The sequence below is a fragment of the Meleagris gallopavo genome, chromosome 2, assembly GCF_905368555.1.
Source record: "Meleagris gallopavo chromosome 2, MGAL_WU_HG_1.1, whole genome shotgun sequence".
In the NCBI taxonomy this organism is placed as follows: Eukaryota; Metazoa; Chordata; class Aves; order Galliformes; family Phasianidae; genus Meleagris; species Meleagris gallopavo.
Genome location: NC_139405.1, coordinates 32585235 through 32606412, shown reverse-complemented (window position 1 = coordinate 32606412; position 21178 = coordinate 32585235). Strand labels below are relative to the sequence as shown.

Sequence of the window (21178 nt, the reverse complement as noted above, 5' to 3'; positions counted from 1 at the left end):
AGGTGAAGACCTACTTTATTTCACTGAGGATACATCTTGATCCTGTTCTGATTTGCCATGTAACCTGTCTCTGATAATAGTGTTGTTTTAGATAGCCCTGCACAAAATGACTCTGCTTTAGGCATCCTCTCACCCTTGTGAGCTTTAGTCTCCAGCTGGGTATTTCTTACCCGGCTTACCCAATTTTTCCTTATTCAATTCCTGAACATATCTAGGCATCTAGATTTTGTCATTTATAAAAAGCCATAAGTAAATTTACTATTCTGTTTTGAATATAGCCCTTGATACCAGCTTATTTAAATTGCTGATGCTTAATACGTGGTAGTAGCTTACTTGTTCACCAATCTACCAATGACAATATAAAGGACAATAAAGATTGTTATCTGACAGGAAAAGAATATCTGCCTCTATTGAGCCTTTTGTTGCCTTTCAAGCTATCAAATGGATCAGCATTCTTGAGAAGACTTCTCTGTCTTTTCTAGACAAAAAAGTAGTATAGTGCCAGTATTTCACATTGACTAATGGTTATGATAAGATGCAGAGGTGATCAGCTTCTTTCAGGTGATCATAAGTAAGGAGAGGATGACTTTTTATAAGACTCCATCTTTGAAGGATTATGTAAAATGTTACACAGTACTTCAGAACTTTGGAATGAAACGAAAAATTAAGCCTTTACAATATAATATTAATATGTCACAAGCACTGTTGTTTTGTCCAAATTGCGAAAATATTCTGCATAAAAGTTATTAGTGATGCAGGCTAATGAATGCAGAAATCTTGGCTTATTGCTTCTTTTTCCAGAAAAGTCTGTATATAGGACTCAATTACTCTGCACACATTTGTTGGGTTTGCATGTTGCTTAAATAACACGTTTCAATTTTCTCCTCTGAGTTGTGATATAGACCACAGGCATTGTTTTAAATCATGGCTTTCATCATTATCTTCTTTTTTTAATTATCCTTGGTTTCTACTGTAATTAACTCCTTTTTTCCTCAGGAATTTTATTTTTTTTTTCCCCAGTTGGTTTTAGGGGGAGTTACTATAGATAATTAGTGTTTTTGTTCTATTAAATCAGGTACTATTACTAGTAGTGGTAAAATGGTTTTTCATTATGCCTCGATAAATTTTCACAGAACTAAGGCTAATCTAGTGATAATTCTTCAAAGAGGACTTTGAGCCAAAGCCTATTTAAATAAAGAGTAAGACAGAATCTGACTTAGACTTCCGGTGAGGACTGAATATACTGAAATTAATTTTCAGAAGACAGAAAGTTGTCTGTGCTCATACTGTTCTTTATTTCATGATGACATTTTTTTCTGACAAACACATTACTAATTTTGGATGTCTCACTCAGTCTTCAGTGGCCTGGCTCTGGTTTGCACATTCTGTACCATATCTACGTTCTTAATAACTCATCTGTGTTGACCCTCCCATACTGGTCATATGTGCTTCACCTAGCAGCAGATGATATGAATATCAACTCCAAATGTTCTGATCTATGTCAGCATTTTTCTTCTTTTTCAGCTTCTTTACGGGAAAGATCTTTCACTATCTAAAGGAAGTAAGCAAGACACCAATTTATTTCCTTTAGGGAATTGAAATCAGTATTTCTGAGCTGTCAGATTGGCAATTTTCTGTGTGAATGACTTTTTAAAGTCACTGAGATGCAGAGAGTAGATACTTTCTGACCAATTTTTATATCTATAAGGCAAGGTTAAAAGCCAGGTAGATTCAGCAGCTACCAGCTTAGACAGTGAGTCTAAAAGGGTTGGCTGTAGTATAACAAAGACTAGTTTTACCCAAAAAGTAAAGAATGATACAGGAAATCTGAAACCATTTCTCAAAATCCCATCATGCTCCTCCATTATTAATTAAAAAATCCACAGCGATTTTCCATAGAAATCACAAAAGAACACTTTTAATTCTCAAGACTGGTTTTGTGAGGACAAATAATGCAATAATAAAACTTAAAACAGCAACAACAAGAAGACCACCAACCTAAACAAAGCCAAAACAAAAACACAGACCAAACCAAACCAAAAAACCTTCATACCTCCTTTTTTGGTTAATTCTGCCCTTCCTGGCAGTATTTAAAAGGGGCGATGTCCTTACAATTTTTTGCTTCATTTAATAATTTGCACAAAATAGATACTCCCAATACCTCTGCTTGACAAAAGGCTGGTATCTTTAGCACTTACCATAAGCCTGCAGGTTTATTCAACCCTCATATTTAGCAGTAATAATACAATTCATATCAATGGTGTAACTTCAGCTTGGGCCTTAAATTGTTATTGGTCATAACAGAATTCTGTAACCTGTGCTAGAACTATGTACATAGTCTTTGATTCTGCATTAAAAAAAAAGTAAACAAGGATTTTTACTTTCTAAAAAATAGTAAGCTGTGAAAAAATACATAGAAGTATTTATTTTGCAGTGACATCCATCATTTACAAAATACTTTACTTTGCCATTTGTAGTCTCTTATATAGTCTTTTAGATGCATTAGTCTGACAAAGTTTCAAAGAGAAATAATCAGAATTGCTAGCTACAAGGAAAGCATCACGTCTTTATGACATTCTCAAGGCAGGCTGTTAGTTTTCAAGCAATTGATTTCCTAAGTTTTCATTTATGAGTATCATTATCTTTGTGAGGAATACTTTGCTATTTGTATTCCTTGAAGCCAGCACACATACCCTCATTCTTCCACATTAGCACAAGCATTAATTTCAACTCTAGATAACAACAAAACCTCTCTTAAAATTTTCAAAGAATGACAGTACTATTTGAAAGGGAGGCGGTTAGAAGAAAAGCAGTCTGTGGGCACGATAAGTCTTCAAGACAAAGATTTTACTTTTAAGCTATTATTTGAATATCACCTTTACTGATGTCTTTCATCTACTTTGGCTTCCTTTGCTGTGGAACGAAGAGATAGGAAATGGAAGGTTTGTCAGATTTTGAGACCCTTCTCTGTGGCTATTAGTTTATGAATATAGATACTAGGTGGGCTGTTCTGACAGGCTACTCCTGTCCTGTATATTAATGTGGCAAGTTTTTCCTGAATCATGCCACTAATTCCAGCTGAGCTATAGTTTACAGTTTAGAGTAACATCCAGTCTTAATACAAAGACTCAAGTAAGTAGCTCCTAAAATGGATTGTAGTTATGGAAAGAACTGCATTTATTTCTGCCTTTTAAAAGATTCAATGTCCTATCTGTCTGTGATCTCCAGTTACTGTAATACAGTGTTTGTTAGACTAGAATATCAGGGAGATACCAAAATGTTTTCTTCCATGCTAGAATTAAACAATTTCAGTGTATGTACATCAGAAGTGTGGTTTGTTGGTTGGTTGTTTTTTTTTTTCTTTTTTTCACCTGAGTTAGATCAACATGATTTGAAACTTGTACTCCTGTGGTGTGTTCTTGCTGTACAAGGGTTATTGTATTTGACTTGATAGGCTACTGCATTATTTATTTGGCTTTCTCAAGCTGATGTTCTACCCCCTTCAGAGACACTGAAATAATTTGCGCAGAAAAAAGATGTTTTCACAAGTGATTCGGGAACTGATGAACTCAGGTTATTCAAAAAGCTGGTAGATCTTTGTGCTTGAGATCAGATTTTTAGAAAATTCACTGCTGTCACATTTGGTGAGGTAGGAAATAGTATTTTGATTTTCCCAGAGATGATGATATTTACATTGTCATTATCAAAATAATTTGATAGTTCTGGGCAGTGAAACATGATTTGTTTCTTTTTTTCTATTACAGCAGAAACTATTCACCAAGTTACAAATAATTATATTTTAATATCTCTTAAAGCTCACTAGTGCTGAAAAGGATGTTAATAAGTCACTTACTTCTTCCTTTCCCTGAAAACAGAATCTCAAACACATTTAAACTATTTCTTATAAATGCAGGTTCAATCTGGTTTTGAGTCTTTAGTGATGGGAATTCTGCTACCTCGGAAGCCAGTGCTTTATACTCTCGATTGCTAAAAGAATTTTTAATGGAAAATTGGGTATAATGCTCATAAACTCTATAAATACTGAACAAAGTGGATGAAGTATTTTTCTGTGGGTTAAGGATGAGTTTGGTTTATCAAGTCTAGTAGGACACTTGAAGAATTTTGCTTTCTTTTCTTTGCTATGTACCATTATAAAAAAGTGCATTACCTTTTGGAAGTGTGTCTTGAGCTTCCTGCTCACTTGTCAAAGTCACTAAGAACTTGGTAGTGGTTCATAATTATCTATGTTTGCACTGCAATATTTTCTCTTCCTTATCAAGCTGCAGGAAAAAAAGGAAAAAAAAAAAAAAGGCTATGGTTATCATTATTTTCTGTCACTAAGGATGCACAGTTTCATTGTCCTTGGTGAGGTGACTGTCTTTAATGAGATAGTCTGTCATGTCAGCTCAGTGAATGCTTATGAGATTTCTTTCCTAGAGCAGGAAATCTTTCATGGCAACACAGCATGCTGATTCACATGAATATCTGATGGCTTTAGAGTGTTTCTAGTGTAGATGTTAAAAAAACAAAACAAGCCCCAAACTTTTAACTGTTATGCTTGGACGTAGCTGAACAATGTACAAGTTTAGTGAAGTCTCATTAATTTTGATTATGTGATCAATTCTCAGGTTCAGAAGATGAGCCATGCCTTGGATATGCAGTGATTGTAGACAGAGCCCCCTTTGTGGAACCATTTGCATCCGCGTATGGAATATGGAGCTATGTAAGTACAGAATGTGATTTCTTCCTCCATTGGTTTTACTGGTCATGACTATATTTCTTGTCTCTCAGCTCCAGCTACCATGAAGTGCCAAATGGCTCAATATCTCCATTGGCACTGATGAGTTTGGAGCTTTGAACACATACACTAAAGTTCTTTGAGTTCCCTGAAGTGGTAGAATTGGGGCCTGTCTGAGACCTTCACTTGGCAAATCTTATTGAAATAAAAAGGGAACTAAAGCAGTAAAAATTGACAGCGTGTAACAGAAATGGTAAGATCCATGCAGACTGGAATATAACAGCATCATTTCATTCATTATATTGTCTTACTAGCACTGTATGAATAACTTACAACATGGATTTTTCACCTCTGTGACAGGTCTTGAAAATATTTTGTATTCTCTTTGTCCTTATTTGCCATGTATAAAGTTTTACTATTATGCAATATTTCCAGTTTCATTGGTTGCCTGCTGAAGACTGTACAAGAGACAAAATAGGCAAGGTCCTTGGTACTCCAAAAGTTGTTTAATTTTGTAGATGGAGAAGGTAAAAAGAGCAGCAAAGAGTAAATGCATGGTCAAAATATGGATCGTTTATTTTTAAGCTCTTTGAAAATCTGAATAAAATTTACCGAATAATTTAAATCAAGTAATTTATTTATAGATAACGTGTTAAAATGATATTGGAATATATATTTTTACCTTAGTTTTGTGATTAGAAGACTTTGTAAGCTTTCCAGCTAGAGCAGGTATTCTTTAAGATTCTAAAATAATCTTTATTGTAATCTCTTCCATGTTTATAACACTTGCATGAGTGTCGACTAGGTGAGACCAGAAGCTCCCTTGCGCTTATGCATGTCCTCACTTGCACATTTTGTTGTCTTTTAAGATAGAAATCTTTTACATTTGTCCTTGATACTTTCTCATATCCCTTACAACTGGAACTTCCCTATTTATTCCTTCAGAAATCTATCAGATGTGTGTTTTTGTTTTGGTACGAGGAGCTTTTGCCTGTTTTCTCCAAATCCTTGTGTTCGGACGAATGGTATTCCTGTTTTCAATTGCCTCTTGTTGTAAGGTGTTTGGATATATTTTCTGTATTGGATGTAGTGAATGGGAGTAGAGGTAGCAGGTGTTCCATTTTCCCAAAATATTTGTTTCATGAGTACATACATCTCCAACACCACAGCTTGATCTCTTCTGTCACACTACAAATTTAAGAGCAATTGAAGGTTCATTTGCACTAGAGACATTTACTGATAAAATGAAACAATCGTTGTAATGTGAAAGGCCTGTGGAGGCCAACTAGTTGCCTCCTGAATAAATGTTTAAAAATGATAAATTAAAAAAATAAGCTGCTTTAACTAACAGACTAGTTCAGGTAGTGCTGGGATTTCTCTAAGTATGCATAAGACTGAATTCATGTTTTTGATCCATAGAATTAAATTGTCTATGTGTATATTTACAAACTCTTGCTGTTATGAATCATATTAAAATTATGATTCAAACCAATATGCTTTGCTTTTGAAGCATGTCTGGAACAAACTGAAGGACCTCTTAGAAAATAATCTACCAAAAAAGTGCCTGCTGTGCCTTTAATCTCCCTTTGGTACTTCTTGGAGAACAATGGAGAACATTTGGAATTGCTGACTGTTAAATTTTATTGTATGGATTTATGGATTTCAATTTTAGTGTGTAGTTGTGCTTCTATTTAATGGGATGTATACCTATAAACCGGGGAAGCTCTACTGCTTAATCTGCTCGCAATTCCTAAAGCACTACAAAATTCTCTTATGAGTCCTATATTTCTTCTAAGCGTTCTCTGACTGATACAGTGCAGCATTTTTACTGATGTTTTGGAAATGGCCTATTCTTCAGGTCCGTGATATCTGATTTGTTGCCTTGCCTCTTCATTCTTGCTTTCTGGTGGGTTAACAGTTCAATAACTGAAGAACTGAATTATTTGGAAGATGCTCTTTCCCTGCAATTAACTAACAATACTTACTTTCAAACAAGTTATACAAAGAAAATGAGGGAAAGAAAATTGTTTCTTGTCTCAGAAAATGTAACAATTTGGTTTCTTTTTTTTTTTTTTTTTTTAACTGCACCTGAGATGCTCTCAAAGGAAGTCTCCTGACATAGTGAATTGGTTTTCTTTACGTTTTCCAAGCAGCTTTGCCCTTAACCTTCTGTGATGAGAGGCTGCTGCATCAGTACTTGTCTCCTGCCCCTTTAACTATGTGCTTACTAATGTCATTAAACCGTCTTTCTGCATAATCAACAATGAAAGCTCTGTATCACTTCTGTGCAGGTTGGAATGAAAGTCCACCAAAGTCTGCCAGCCAGCTTTGCTGAAGTAGAGAAGCACGTGTTGTGAGGGCCAGATATGGGAGGATAGAAGGATGGGAGATATCTGTGGCAATGAATTTCTAGTGAAGCCATTTGCATGAATTTTTCTTGGCAGGAGTAGCTGGCTTCACCCATTGCTGGTTGAATTTTAGTTATAAAATTGTATCTTCCATAAATACACACACAAACTCACATAATATATCCATAAACCCACTAAAAAGAATTGAAGTCCATTCACTTAAAATATAGGGTAAAACAGAATGATCAAAATATTTGTATTTTGTTTCTTAGTCTCTTGCATTTTTTTTACTTATTGTCTACATTGAGGACCTATCTGCATGGGTGGTAACCAAAGCATGTTCAATAATTTTCATCAAACTGACTGACCTGGAAACTCAAGATTATGCTTCTTCTGTCTCTACATAGACTGTCAGAGGAAGGAGAGGCAAACAAACTTTGAGTGTGGTCATTTGTATAATGAAGTAAGGAACAATTTTATGTCATGACATTTGATTGTATAGGGGCTCCTTTTCGTTTGTTCAGTCTCAGGACTCACCTCATAAGCTTCAGTAGAAATCAGATGAATGTAAGAGTTCAGTATATTCACAAGGCAAGCTGCTTTCATTATGGGAAATGTTTGGGCATTGAGTGTTAATGGAATTCATTCCCACTGAATGGTCTTGATGGTCAACAGGTCATCCCTGGTGATGACCTACTAGTATGAATGCACAGGAGCATGCATGTACAATCTTTGCTAAAAAAAAACAAAAACAATCGGACCTGTACTTTCAGAAACAAAGAACCTAGGATCCTGAATCATTAGAAATATCCTTCTACAGGAGCATTCAGTGATCTAAGTATTTATTCAAAAAGTAAGGTAAATGCCTCATGGCACTTTAATGTCTTCAGCATTTATTAAAAAATCTGCTTGTGAGTGACAGTGAACTGGGGAACTAATTTGCACTATAATTTACTTTGTGGCTTTGATCCTGAAACCTCTGATATATTTCACTATAATAATTTATATTCATAATGGAATGATTAGTGTCCTCCAATGTCTGTCTTAAATTTGAGCCTGTTTTCTTCATATGTCTTACATTGTTTGAAACATATCAGTTAATTGGAGTTGTCGTTTATCTGCCAGCTTTACTGGAATCAATTTTGAAGTCAATGCAAGACACATTGTAATTGAGAATGAGATTCCAAGTATCCTACTGGTCACTTCATCGTGCTCCCAATAAATGCCACAATTTAGAGAATATAAAATTAGTTTCTCATCTGCTAAATGCATCCTGCTGTGAAATTGCAGCCAGTTAGAAAAGGAAAGATGCCCTTAGCATAGAAAAATGGTACAAGAGAAAATGAAAGTTATAATGGAAAATGTAATAGATGCCAGAAATAATTACACAGGTGACTTGCACAGGATATGACTGCCATTCTTTGTATTTCTTGAGAAAGCACAGAGCCTGTTATTAATTAAGCTGCAAAAATAGGAATCTGCTGTGGTTCTTTAACTATCAAATAGTCTGCTTATCTTTTCTATGAATTATGTTCTTTAAAAGCGTTCTTGTTCCTGGAATCTTTTTCTATGGAAATAAAGAATCATTTAATATATAATTTCAAGGGTTGTACGACACTTTGTCTAACTTCTTGAGATATCACTTTCTAATGCTAGCAAATGAAAAGTTAACATGCAAAAGTACTTTTAAAGATGTATACAAAACAATCAGTAGAAGAGAAATGACACTGCTTTGAATACTGACTGTGAAAATCACAAACATTGCAGACCATCCATGTGTATGAAAGAGATAAGAAAGGTGAAAAGCTTCTGAAGAGATCAGGGTATTGCTGCCTGTAGGAGATTCTCTAGACATTCTTGCAATTTCTCTTCTGTTGGTGTGCATGTGAAATAGCTGTGCTGTAGGATGTGTTTGTTATCTTCAAAATAATGTGGTTAAATTCTAACTGTGAGCTACATGTGACAGTTGCTTTTGAGCTATTTGGTTTACAAAACATTCTCAAACAATGTTTCTCTCTTATTTTACTGTTCTACTCCCGGTAGTCACTATTTGATAAAGCCTCACTCCTATCAACAAAAGGAAGAAAAATCTTTCCATTGGAAAAATCTGAGAAATGGGGAGTAGACAGGACCTAAAATGGCTGCAGTTGTCTTGCTACAGAGTAGATCTCATACTACCAGTGCTGAAAGTCCTAGTTGACAGACAGTTCTCTCCATGCTTTTGCATTGAGTTATGTCTTTTAATGATTCTAGCTTTTGAATGTAGCCTGCTTTTGATTGAGGATGAGGCCAATGTTCTACATTCTAAGACATAGAATGGGATTTCTGTTACATGTCATGCTCTGATCTCTTCAGCAAAACCCTGAAAGCTGAGGCCTTTCAGTCTACACGAAGAATGCTCAGTGCTTTTTTTTTTTTTTTTTTTTTTTTTTTTTTTTTTTTTTTTTTGCAGCGAAGGCTGAAATGGATGATATAAAAGTTTCTCCAAGTTATTTTTTCACAACAGCTTAATTTCTTGGCATCAGTCTGATTAGTCTGAAAGCTACCATGAGAGACAGCAACGAGATCAGTGATGATGGATAGCTATCACATTATTGTAGAGATTCCTCCAACCAGCACTTCTCTTGCTAATTCTCCCTTTCTTTTGCCTATCACACTTGTGGAAGGGTCAGATAGATTCTAATAGAGTCAAATAGACTCTCACTGGAGAGGAATATCAGAATAAACTTGAGAATATATCAGTTAGTTCAGTGGTACTGCTCCTGGTACTTGACCAGGTTTGTTTACAGCTTGTATGGGAGCAAGATAAATGTAAGCTGTGAACTACCACAGAGAATTACTTTAAGAAGAGATATTCCAGGTATGAGAAAATTTAATTTTGTAAGAAGTTTCATCTCCGAAGGAGAATGAAATGTTACTTATGACACCTTTAACAGTGAAAGTAAATAATAAACCATTTACATTACAGAATGCTAAAACAAAGATGTGGATAGTTTTTTTGTTTTGTTTTGTTTTGAAAGAGATTTTCCTACTCCAATGAATGAATAAGTAAAATCGGAGCTGAGAATTAAAAAAAAGTACACTCTTTCCCTTGAGAGAATTGAAAACATCGGTGATGGTTAACAGTCTTGCAAAGCCATACAACACTTAATTGACTGAGCTTTGACACGAGTGAGAATGAAGTGAGAATGAAATAAGGCTGGTAATTGGAAGAAAACATACTGCGTGTATTTCCAGAAATATAAAGAAGGAAAGGTAAAGGAACAGGCAATGGTAACAGGTAAATGACAATGCAGTATCAGCAAAACATTTCAGAGTAGTATCACAAGTTCTCTGAGGGATTTGGTTAATGTTTTGAAACATTTGAAACATAAAAACTACCCTTAGTTTTTACTGTATTAGAAAGTCCATTAGTGTGAATATCATCCTGGTACTCTCTTTGCTGACACTGTTAAAACTTGTCTCTGTAATCAATCTGGAAGAGAAATCATGTGCTAATCATAACAGAGCAATATGATAAAAATCATGATAAATGACAATCTTTAGTCAACTGTGCCACTTGGATAATGAATAATATCCATTTTCCATTAAATAGTTGAGACAAAATGTTGAAGATGGAATAATCAGGCATAGCAAAGACTTTTTAGAAAAACAGTATTTTGTGAATGTTGTCCCAGTTAAATTAATGTATTCTATTGTATATCTCTACTGATTTGCTTTTTCTCTCTGGCTGACATCTGGAATCAACATTCCCTACGTGTCCTTTGTAATGCTTTTCACTATTTGAGATATGAAAGATAAATGGTTTTGTTTCACTCCTTTATTTTTCCTCCTCTTCTGCTGCATACATTAGACCTCCTACTCTCTTCATTATGCAGTTAGGCACCCAAGCTGGGGACAGGGCATGCTGTAAGTCGGTAGTAGGTGTGCTAGATGGGGTGAGGGCGCATCTTACTGTGTCCACTGAAATACTCACATCCCACTAGGCTAGGATGGGCTCCAATAACTTTCCTCTGATGTTCCCAATGTCATCTACCAGCTCAGGGTGGAGATTTGAGATCCAGCTGTCAGCAGTGGGATCATTCCAGAGCTGAAATTGTAATAGAAATTCTTATGTCTTGCCAGTCCTCTCACAGGCCTCCCTCAGTGACTTATCCCAGGTCGGAGCAGGAAGGAAGTCCATTTGACTACTCCTGCTTACACAAGTAATGTCAGGAGTGCTTTTCAGGGTTGGATTGTTTAATTTCCAATGTAATTATAAGACTATGGACTATGTTCTTCATGGGAAAGGACGGTCATTAATCAAGTTGCAGGGTTTTCAGTTCAGAGATTAGTTGTGATGGGGAAGATCAATAATGCGCATTCACATTAAGGATACATAGTAGAACAGGTAAACAGAAAATGGGTTATATTTACTGGACAAGTCAAATATCTTACATTAAAATAAAAAAAAAAACTTTCAAATTCAATGACTCAGCAGTTTGTTTATTTTTATCTATAGAATTTCTACTCCTGTGGATAAATGTGGTTTCTCTTGCATTCACTTCAGTGATTTGTATTTCTGCAGAGGTAGGCTGCTTAAGAGATACATCTTGACAAATTTTGATCGTATAAATATATTACAAAAGGTATAGATTAACAAAGAAAGCTAATAACAAATGCAATTCATTTATTATGACAAATCAAGAAATACTTAAAAATATCTTTGGTCTCCAGGAAAAATATATTCCATGCTAAGGTATTGATTTTTTTTTTATAGTTCTTTTGAGTTGGACGCTGTGGGATTTTGCTGTACAGACAGCAATAATATGATATTGCTTTTTTTTTTTTAATATCAGGATAATAGACTGTGTAAGACAGTTAATTTAATTAGAAGTTGGAACTTGTCAGGTATTCTTCTTGCTGGAAATTCCCATGGTTGACAAGGTGTTTGCTTTTGCAAAAGCTGTGTAAAAGTGATTATATAGTGTTTATGTTTATGCCTGTGAAAAGAAGTCAAATTTCAGCATTATTGGTTTTGTGTAACAGAAAAGTTTCAGTATTTGTGTAGGGACACAGAGACAAAAGATATTTCCATAACACCTTTGGCGTAGCAGTAGGATTTCTGTGGGAGCTCCTTGTGACTATCACAACAGCAATGTGTTGCTCATCTCTGTATAGAAGATCTCACTCCCATGTCCCTAAAAAGATATGTTGTTAGGATTTTGAAATGGAGTGAGGCTGGGGCATCCTTCTGAAATGGTGGGCAAGTTGCTGTGAGCAATTTTGAGAAAAACACAAGTTGATATCAATGGTGTATTTCAAACTTGAAAGATGAAGCCTAGCCATGGAGCTGTGGGAACAAAGAAAGGCAGCTCATACTCTATTGTTCAAGAAATATCACAGATTGTTCTAACTAGCATAGTAATCATAATTTGAGTAGTCACCTGCAAAATAGAAATAGCATTTTGTAATCCATGCTTTAAAAATGAGCTTAATTGATACCTAAAGAAGATTCAAAAAGTATAGTCCATAAAATAGCAAGTGACAGTTGTTAAAGATTATTGAAGAGGAACAGAGGAAATGGGTTTTATATGGTTTGTTGCAGTTTGTCTTGTCAGTTCATCACGAGTTTCATTAGAGCTGAAGTCTACACTGTATTACACTGTAGACATATTATTGTCTACACTGTACAGTACGCAGGCTGAGCAAGACTTCCTATAATAGATTACTCATTTTTCTTGTTATAGTCTAATTGTTTCTGCTTCCTACACATCTCTTGAAATTTTCCTTCACTAAATGACGTTTTTCTTAGAAGAAGAACAGGAAGCCTGATGGATATTTCACTTGTATTCCGGAGAGATTATTATGAGTTTCAGTGATAACATGACAATTTTTTTCCATAAAGACACTTCTCGTTCATCCCATGTTTTTCAAAGTGGAATTATCATTTTAATCCCTGGGTTAAGGTGGATGAAGCTGAATCACAATGTAGTTCAGAATATAGCTGAAGTTGTGCAGTAAGTAACTGACAATTCTGGGAATAAAGGTTATGAAATGATCTGTGTTAATTGATTTTATAACAAGAGTAGAAGCAACAGTATCAAGACATCTTGGAAGCTGAAACTGAGAGATGACTGATTGAAAATTTCTGTTGATGAATGGGTCAGGTTGCAGCTTTATAACAAGGACTGTGTTAGAGATAAGATTAAATTTAATGATGATTCACTGGTTAAAGCAATCTCTTCAAAGCAATAGCCTTGTTTACTTGTTAAGTAACACACCAATCCAAATTATATAATATGGGCAATTTTATAAGCACAGGCTGCAGCACCTGGTGATTGAGGTATGTGACTTGACCTGAGGTAGCTGAGAGATTCCTTATCAACTGGCAGGGCTAGAGTCCTGTCGCTTTGATTGTCCTCTGGAGATACCTAATTCTTCTCACTTACTACATGTTGAGACAGATTTTGTAATAGTTTTGTAGCCTTTTGACAACGAGATGTTAGGTGAGGTGAACGATTTAGGCAGCAGGGCTTCTAACATGCTTTTCAAATTCAAAGATTTTTAGCACATATGTTTTATTGTCAGACTGTTTCTGTTTATGAGCCAAAAGATGTTAATGGAAATTCTGATCTTTTCAAATTTTGAATGGGTGAGGACTGAAATGTCTGAAAATAAAGAAGGCTAATGTAAATCAAGACAGCTAGAAGTGATGTGGGAGATGACAATAGGTATGAATTCTGTAACATGAAGATAAAATCCTTTTCATAGATTGAAAAGATGATGAATTATATTTAGTGTTGCAACTATTCATTAAATGTTTCTTGACAGTGCGGTATTCAAATTTTGGAGCTAGGGGTCTTGACAGCTCCAGAAGAAAGTCTGCTTCAGGAGAAATTCCCCAAAGCAGCTGTACGTACAGGGAGAGTTCTGGTGGCTCTGCTTCTTTATAAACATCTGTATGCCTTTTTCTTCAACAACACCCAATTCTGAGTCAGTGGGATGTGGCTACTGCCACTCAGGTTACTTTGAAAATTCAGCTGTGCAGGGAGGTGATGGGGTTAACAGGAATGCTTCGTGGAGTTAAGAAATTTAAGGCAAGAAGAGACCACTAAGTTGCAAAAATGGGCTATGCATAATACAAGCCGTGGGATTGCATCTAGTTAATGGTGTGTCGAGCTTTTCTTGTAACTGTTTTTCCACAAGAGGATTTTGTCTGGAAACATCAAAAAATGGAGAATAAACAATTATCCTCAGTAGCTTGATCTCTGAGTTACATCCCTCATTATTAAAAAGGCACTCAGTAAATTGCAGTACAGGACTCTTTAAATTTCTCTTTAAAACATATCTTGTCATTGAATATTTTGTTGAAGAGGCTTAAATAAAGAGACTTAAACTGACTTTTAACCAGGACTGCTTATTTTTACTACAAAAAAAAAAAAAATATATATATGTATATATATTAAAAAAAATCACAAAATACTGAGCAAGACAGGCCGGCGATTTTTTTTTTCTTTCATGTATTTAAACGTGCTTACTTTGCCAGACTTCAGTTTATTTTGATTTTTTTTTTTTACTTCATCTCTGTAATGAATGTACTATGCTGCTCATGTGAATGCTTCAAAATCAGAAAGAGGGAAGCAGTTTTTAAATTAATAAATGTTATTTCAAAACTACAGAAATTGGTAGAAAGATTCAGAGAGGATATTCCATCTGCCACTAGTTTTAATGAAATTAAAAGCCCCAGATGGAAACAATTGAACATGCACAAAACCAGAATTCAGTTCTAAGTATTCTATTAACTGACGTGTATGTTCAGAGGAGTTATTTTCATTAGAAAGTTAAAATAGTCTGAAACTACTTTATTCCCTGTTATCCAATGTGTGCTGTGTTATATGAAACAGAAGTTATTGAAGTAAACAGATAACCTTTTTCTGAACCATTGTAATCTTATTTATTCATGTTTGGAATGTGTGCATATTGTATCATGTAGCCCTCAAGCCATTCAAGTTGTTTTTAAAAACCTGGTTAGCTTTCTTACCACTGTTTTTTGAGAACTTTGTTTCCTTAGATCTTACTGTTTGAGTTGCTGTTTAATTGAGCAAGTGACATTTATTGGTTCCATGGTTTGCAGCATCAAATAATCATTAACAATTTTTTTGTGTGAGTGTATGACAAGCATGCTGTTAAAAACTCTCTCTAGAATGGCTAGCAATTCAGTATCTTAAGACCATGCTAAGACATCTCAGATGTCAATATCAACTAGAGTGAGATAGAAATCAATGGGCATTGTGAATTGTGATGAGAGAAAATTGAAAATGTGTACTGCTATCTAGCATATCATGTGAACAGAAGGTGAAAGCTGATGGGTGTCAGCTCAGTTCTTATAGTACATTTTGAAATCTTGTAGGAAATTTCTTGACTATACTCATCTCACATTCCAGGGCCTTCCAATTCTTAATGTATTTCTATAGGTACCAAATCACTGTCACTACCAGTAGGTTTTTTGTCTTTTCTTTTTCTTTCATATCTCCAAGAATTGATGTACAGAAACATATACATTATTTTCCATAAATATAATTAATCCAGGCAAAAAAATCTATAGTTACTATTTGTGAATGAGAAATGCAGTAAAAACTGTCTTCAGTTTTCAGAATGTAGTCCTTTTTCTGTTTAAAACTTGGTGGCTAGATACAGATTTTTCATAATTGTAATAATTTAATGCTTTGTTCACCTTTTTCAAAAAACATTGTCTATGTTTTGTATTCAAGTTGTATAAATGCATATGCTGAGAACACTTCATGTTTTTCTTTACTGGCAATCATAGGGTACACTGTGCTGGAGGTGCAAACAGTATTAGTTTCCCCAGGAAATCATATTCGTTATCTGTGATGCTAGAGGGATCCTTCAATGTTTCAGTCTCCTCTCATACATACATCTTAATCTATATCTACATCTTAACATGTAGATATACATGACAGAAAATATAAACACACTTCTATTTCACTGCTTAGATTCACTTGCATTCAGCACCTTGCTATCAGTGTAAAAGCTCTAAATTTTAGTAATTTATATTTAACTCTTTTCCTAGTGTTTTCAGTTTATCAAATTATTTGCTAATCTTTGAAGAGCTTGAGAACGCTGTGCCTGAATGAAGTGTAGAACAGAGGCAAGAGAAATGTACCTGATACATGAAAGAAAGAAATGCAACTTCTCTTAAGGTTAGCAAAATGAAAAGATGACCTTACAGCAATTTAGAATTTTGGTAAGGTACCAGTAAAGTTTTTAAGTTATGGCAAGTTGAATTCTGCTAGTGAGTGAGAAAAGTCCCTGGAGAGTATTTTGGAAAAAGGAAGTACATGATTTTGCGGTCATAAAATTAAAAGATACTTCCCTGAAAGATGCCAAAATTTAATTTAGAATTGACCCTTGGAGATATGTACTAATGACCCCTGCTATCCATACATTGAGACAGGGCAATGAACAGAATTGTGATTTAAACGCCAAATGATTATGGATGAAATAATGATGAGCAGAAGGCTTGTGTCAATTATGGCCTGGGATCTCTGTATAGCTCTGAGATTCAGCCTAGATCCTCATCTGCTCTCATGGATGTGCCTCTGCTATTCTGGGCACATTGTAGTGAGTTGTTTGAGCCACCTGTCCACTTGATTTTATTTTCTCTAAGGAAAAAATGGATTATAGGCTAACATAAGCAAAAATATTTGTATACGTAATGATCTAATAACACCAAGACATACGGAAATACCTACATACTGCTGCACTGAAATTCAATTTTTTTACATATTACAGGATTCAATGATAGAAGGGAGAAAAACTCTTACCCACAAATCTTAAGTTAATTTCAAAAAGACATGAAAATTCAAACATTGTATACTTTAGAAAAAGACTTTCAATGCATGTCTCATCATTAATCCAGCTTGCTTTCAACACAGGTATTCTCATATTAAACATAAAACAATCAGTGTTCATGCTATCTAAATCATTAGCCCACATGGAATTTAGATAAGTTAATTGCATAGATTTTAATAAAGAGAAATTGACTCCACATTTGTGATTATTTCAGAACTACATTGCTTACTCTAAATAGTATAGAGATCCTAGCTGATGTACCCCAACCATGACGAGAGCATTGAAGGATATCATTCACCTAATAATGATAACTCTTCACCTTTAATTAGCCGAAAAGGTCTGAAAGGTGGAAGAATAATTAGCTCCTGAAAAGTTTTCAGAGGTAGCCACATATGTTAAAAATAAAGCAGATCCAACACAGTCATACTGATGAAAACTCCAATGTGAGTACCTTGCTGGTGAATAGAGTGGCTTATTTGTCAACTGATCTTTTTAGAGTAGTCCTGTACTTCTAAGGATATAAGATACAAGGAATTGCATTTATTGTGGGATAGGTCCTGCTTCCAATTATTTTATGTGTATCTATGGAAATAAATAAGGAGTATGAGGGAATCCTGTGAATTATATAGTGTATGCAGAACACTAAAAGAAGTCTTATTAGATGCCTTGGTACTGACACAGCTTTAAAAGACTTCAGTGATAGATTTCAACTCTTACAAAAATATCTGGCCTTTGATCGTAAGTCAGAGAGTTCAATTGTAATGTCATTGCTAGTATAGTGTGTGATTAAAATTCTTGTCCCTTGATTTGCAGTTTGTTCCTCCCGTTCAAGCTGTTAATAAAAAGTAATAGTTCAGTCATAGTAGTTATCCATTCAGTCTCTTGTATAGCAATTAAACCTAAGTTTTGGATACACATAAGGACTTCTATATCAAGTTTATTTCCTGTACTTTTTGCATTCATGTATAGGCTTGTACTGAATGACTATGGTTGATTAATGTGTACCATTTTCCTTCTCTCTGTTTTGATCCTCTTGTGACTATTTCTGAGTTTCCTATTTTTGGGCTGTGAACCTAGATTGTATTCCTTTGTACCCAAATTTCACCATTTGTAGGATGGGGCTGTTGATGTGGATCTATATATGAAAAACCTATTTTGAAAAATGCCATGCAAGGCATTTTTATTACAAATTTATCTCCTGGCAGCATTGAGTGGGTACTACTGCTGAAAAAAAACTGTAAAAGTGTTGTTCTCTCCAATACATTTTCAGGGCTAAAATAAGCAAGGAAAGGTAGAAGACTGGAAAGAGAAGAAAAGTAGAGGCATGACATAGCAGGCTGGAATGGTAAATACCATTCTTTCTCTTACGTAAGACAGGAGGGCATCTTGTTTCTGAGCAAGTGGATGTAAAGTAGGCCTAGGAGAATCAGGCAGAAAACAGCAGACAGAGACAGTAATAAGACAGTATCTGGAGCAACAACAAAACAGATGGTTCAATGGCCCCTCTGTCCACTCCTGAGAATACACAATTACTTACAGGACAAAGTCCATCTGCTCCTATAATAATCTGAGAATTCATCATGGCTAAAGCTGCAGTGGGCTTTTTGCCAGAAATTTAAATTAACTTGATCCATTCCCTATAGAACTATCTAAAAAATCCAATCTTCTTCAGCCTTTAACCTTCTGTAACAGGTTCGCCTCTTGCCTTGAGACTGGAAAAATAGAAGAAACTAGTGCCACCTGTTAGCTTTGGGAAGAATGGCCTCTGCTATTGGAAACTGCTGCAAATGAACTGAGCAGTCTTAAACTTTTAGGGGCCCCTGTTAACTTATTTGATATTCTGGTGCTGTGACATTGTCTGAGGTCAGACAGATAAAGGAGATAGCATGCAAAGGTATATAAAAGCATGAAAGGGCATCATGAAAGGGCAGTATTTTCAGGACACTAAGCTGAAGATTGTACTGCTCTTAAATGGAGCAGGTGATTGTGCTATAAACGGGCTTGTAGATGGAGGAGAAAGAAATACAGTTAGACTGAGATAGCACTGCAAATTTGAGGAAGTATGGTACAGCAGTGATATTTTTTATTCAGGTTCCATTAAGTCACTGCTTTCTGCCTTCTGTAGTCTTTTATAACTGAACACCAAGATGGATGCGACAATAGTCTCTCAGTACAGGATGGGAGCTTGCTTGCTGCGCAAGTGCAATGACTATGCAAGGTGTATATTTGTGTTAAATGGGGTTGAGATGGTGAGACTGAGGTAGGGGGAAGAGCAGGAGCAAAAGTCACTTCAATTCAAGCTGCAGTTTTCTGGAAGTATCCTTTGGAAATATTATTACTTCTTTCTTAATTTCTTTCGTTGGTCACTGTGGAGAAATTTTTGAGTCAAGTAATGTATACTGTTAATTCCTTTCTAAAATTGCATCCTTTATGCATATTATTGTCATTTTCAGCTTTGATTTGGTTTTATCTTTTCTAAGTTCATGCATCGTTTCAGCATGCAATTGGTTTACAGAAAACCATTCAACCTTTTTAACCATTTATTTTAACAATTGAAGAGGGATGATTGCTACCTGTAGGTGACAAGGGGATAGAAAAGGAGTAAAATGAAGCAATATATTTGAATATAAGACTCAGTTGTCTGTGTATGAAACTAATACTCTCCTAAGGAGTAAGCAAGAGACTTCGTCCTCGATCAGGTAAACAGACCTGTGGAATGAAAGCTCTAATACAGCTTTTCTAATCTAACCTTTTTAGCTTTTTTTACAGCTGTGATGCAGCTAAGTTTCCAGTAACCAACTGTCAAAGAAAAAGGTATATGCATAGCAATATGTTTTTTGTAGTCTGCAATTTCAAACCATTATTGCCTCGATTTCAGGTGTTTTGACAGGCTATAACCTGTCCTTCATGAAACAATTGACAATTTTGCAGGCAGGAGCTTTGCAAATAGCCTGAAAAATGGGCAGCTATTATTTTCAAGATATTATTTAAAATGAGAAATCTAAAACTAAAAGGTAGAGGTGCTCTTATTTTGAGTCATACTCTTCAGAGCAGCGGATATTATTTTTGTGATTCTACCCAGTGGTACAATTCTGAGTAAAGACTTTAAGTTTTGACCAGTGTAACATTTATGGAGAGAGGAACATGCATCATTTATCTTATAGGAATATGGAGTGAGAGTGCTGGATGACTGGAAAAAAAGAGAAAAAGGAAATATAATTAAGCATCTAAAGCTGACATTAATGTAGTCATGGTGTACTTGTAACATCTACTTGCTTTAGTAATAATGAAAGATCCCAGTACGGGGAATTTCATACTTCATCCAGAAGCTCCTGTCTTGGTGGGTTTGCATTTTTAAATAGTAACCTAGAGAGTGACCTGAAAATGTCACATTGCTTCTACGTGTATAATTTTTTTTTCTGTTAAAAAGATGTCATCTTATTTTGTAAGTTTAAATGAAAAAAAAAAGTGAATTGCAAAGCTAAAATCTCCATAAGATGTTCAGCTTGTTCATGAACATCTTTTCTTGTGAAATATATACCTTAATATATTTATAAATGTGTTAACTTAAGTCCTGTTAATGTTTTTTTTTTTGGCTGTCAGTGAAGCAAAAAAAAAAAATTGTTGAAGTTGGCTTTTAATAAAGTGATGGTTAGCTCAGCCCAAGGGCAGGTCTTGGATGGAATGTGGAGTTACTGAGAACACACATTGTTTCAATAGGGGTCTTGAAGTGATATATAACTACAAGGGCTGCTCCAAAAGTAGTTTCCCATTTTATGATGTTGGTCCACAACGTCAGGGGCAGATTTTGGTAGTATGGAAATAGAAGCTGAACCTTCCCACCAATATTCAATTCCATTTTGTTGGTGTGTGACAGATGACAGTAGAGGATCAGTATGACTGAATGGCATCTGACATGGAAGTGTGTATGAAGCAAAGGTGTGTCATTGAAATTCTTCATGTGGAAAAAATGGCACCCATTGACATTCCTTGATGTTTGCTGAATGTTTATGGAGACCGAAGAGTGGATGTGAGCACAGTGAGAAATTAAAGCTAAGACAAATAGAAACTTTCAGTAGTACCTCTGAAATATTGAAAATAATTCTGTGTCAAAAAGAAACCAAAATTCTGTAGAATTAAATATATATATATATATATATATATGTTTGGAGTTGAACAAAATATTTCATTTGAAGTAACATTAAAATTATATTTCTGTGAGTATTACTTTTGTTAC

General features: G+C 35.1%; 1 long non-coding RNA gene across 18 annotated transcripts in view; it reads left to right on the top strand.

Moving 5' to 3' along the window:
- LOC104909624 (uncharacterized) overlaps positions 1-21178 on the top strand; it is a 275598-nt gene that overhangs the window by 22224 nt on the left and 232196 nt on the right. For all 18 annotated transcript variants that reach the window (XR_014882115.1, XR_014882111.1, XR_014882106.1 and 15 more), the window contains exon 2: positions 4629-4723. This is a non-coding gene — a long non-coding RNA (uncharacterized LOC104909624). The remainder of the gene's footprint in view (positions 1-4628; positions 4724-21178) is intronic.